This window comes from Nicotiana sylvestris, chromosome 12, assembly GCF_000393655.2.
Source record: "Nicotiana sylvestris chromosome 12, ASM39365v2, whole genome shotgun sequence".
In the NCBI taxonomy this organism is placed as follows: domain Eukaryota; kingdom Viridiplantae; phylum Streptophyta; class Magnoliopsida; order Solanales; family Solanaceae; genus Nicotiana; species Nicotiana sylvestris.
Genome location: NC_091068.1, coordinates 81,053,462 through 81,056,436, shown reverse-complemented (window position 1 = coordinate 81,056,436; position 2,975 = coordinate 81,053,462).

Here is a 2,975-nt window from a genome sequence, read left to right as displayed (position 1 = left end):
ATTTACTACACAAAAATATCTTAATTTGTGTAGATAGACACATTTACACTTTTTTCTCGTAATTTAAAATCATAATTAAAAGTAGATAGACACATTTACACTTTTTTTTCTCGTAATTTAAAATCATAATTAAAAGTAGATAGACACATTTACACTTTTTTATTCAAATATTTTAATATGTAGTCTATTTACACTTTTTTCTTGAAATATTTTAATAGGTAGAATTCACTTAGTTCGACACTCGATTGTTGTTAAGAGAAAATAGAAAAAACTCAGCAAACGAATAAGGTACAAATAATCCAAAATATAACGAGATGTGATAAAACAATAAAAGTAGAAGAACAATATTGCAGAGAAAGAGAGTGAGGAAATTCTTATTGAATTTTGAGATGATTTACAATGGGGTAAGACACCTCTATTTATAGGGGGAAAATGACTTAGCCACAAAGTAAAATTCTCTATAAGATAGACATTCACTCTAAATAAAATTCTATGCATAACACTCTCCCTTGAATGTCTACTCGATAAGTAATGTGCCTCATTAAAACCTTAACTAAAATAAAACCCAATGGAAAAAAAATCTAGTAAAGGAAAAAGAGTACACATGTTTAATAATACATCTTTTGGTTGCCTCGTTAAAAAGCTTGCAAGGAAAACCCAGTGGGATAAAATCTTGTAAGGGAAAAAAGAGTGCAACGCGCATTAACTCCCCCTGATGAGAGCATCTATTCACATCCTTGAGCCTTCGCATCCCGATTTTGTACACTAGCTTTTTGAAGGTTGACGTTGGTAGAGATTTTGTGAACAAATCAGCCATATTATCACTTGAACGAATCTGTTGCACATTGATATCACCATTCTTTTGAAGATCATGTGTGAAAAATAACTTTGGTGAAATGTGTTTTGTTCTATCTCCTTTTATGAATCCTCCCTTCAATTGAGCTGTGCATGCTGCACTGTCTTTATACAAAATCGTGGGTAGTTTATCACATTTCAAATCACATTTGTCTCGAATGAGATGTATTATAGACCTTAGCCACACACACTCTTGACTTGCTTCATTAATAGCAATTATCTCAGCATGATTAGATGAAGTAGCCACAATTGATTGCTTAGTCGATCGCCAAGATATGGCAGTGCCTCCACAGGTAAATACATAACCTGTTTGAGACTGAGCCTTGTGTGGTCAGATAAATACCCAGCACCAGCATAACCAACCAGATCGGGACTGTTGTTGCCATAAAATAAGCCCATATCGGTAGTCCCTTTTAGATACCGCAATATGTGTTTGATTCCATTCCAATGTCTCCTAGTAAGAGCAGAGCTATATCTTGCTAAGACATTAACTGAAAAAGTTATGTCAGACCTTGTAGTATTAGCAAGATACATTAGTGCATCAATTGCACTAAGATATGGTACATCAGGACCAAGTAACTCTTCATTCTTTTCTTGAGGTCGGAATGGATCATTATTCACATCAAGTGATCGAACAACCATCGGAGTACTTAATGGATGTGCTCCATCCATATAAAACCGTGTCAATACCTTTTCTATGTAGGCAGATTAATGAACAAAAATTTCGTTTGCCAAATGTTCGATTTGCAAACCAAGACATAATTTTGTCTTTCAGAGATCTTTCATCTCGAATTCCTTCTTTAAATAATCAATTGCCTTTTAGAGTTCTATAGGAGTTCCAATAAGGTTTATGTCATCAACATATACGGCAAGTACAACAAATTCCGATGTTGTTTTCTTTATAAAAACACATGGGCAAATGGCATCATTTATATAGCCTTCCTTTAATAAATACTCACTAAGACGATTATACTACATTCGTCCTGATTGCTTTAGACCATACAACGATCTTTGCAATTTGATTGAAAATATTCCCGGGGCTTTGAATTATTTGCATTTGGCATTTTAAATCCATCGGGAATTTTCATATATATCTCATTATCAAGTGAGCCATAAAGGTAGGCGGTAACCACATCCATTAAATACATGTCAAGCTTTTCATGGACAGCAAAACTAATGAGATAGAGGAAAGTTATAGCATTCATAACGGGTGAATATGTCTCTTCATAATCGACACCAGGCCTTTGTGAAAATCCTTGTGCAACAAGGCGTGCCTTATATCTTTGTACCTTATTTTTCTCATTTCTTTTGCGTACAAAAACCCATTTATAGCCAACAGGCTTAACACCATTAGGTGTTTGGACTACATGCCCAAAAACTTCACGTTTTGCAAGTGAATTTAACTCTGATTGGATTGCTTCTTACCATTTTGGTCAATCAAGTCTTTGTCAACATTCTCCAACAAATTGAGGTTCAAGATCCTCACTTTCTTGCATAATGCTAGATGCAACATTATATGCAAAGACATAATCCACCACTATATCCATTCGATTCAAATTTGTCTCAATATCGACTGGGTTTATTGATAGTTCCTTATTTTCTTGAGTCTCGGGCTCAGTGGATTCCTCATGAATCTCAGAATTTATTAAATCGTGGATTTCTTCATGAGATTCTTTCGTAGTGTCATTTTGATCATTTGTTTTCCTTTTATAGGATTTCGATCTTTGGAACCTAATGGTCTGCCACGTTTGAGGCGTGCTTTTGACTCATTAGCTATGACACTAGAAGATTGTCCAATAGAGACATCAATACGGATTGGAACATTCTCTGCAGGGATATATGATTTTGTTATCCTTTTCAAATCCGTAAATGCGTCTGACATTTGATTTGCTATTCTCTGCAAATGGATAATCTTTTACACCTCTTTTTCACAAATAGAGGCACGTGGATCAAGATGAGATAATGATGGATTTTTTCACAAAATTTCCCGTTTGGTTTCACCAACTTCTCCCCTAATTTTGGGAAAAGTATCTCATCGAATCGACAGTCTGCAAATCGTGCAGTAAACAAATCCCTCGTCAATGTTTCGAGGTAGCGAATAATGGAGGGCGATTCAAACC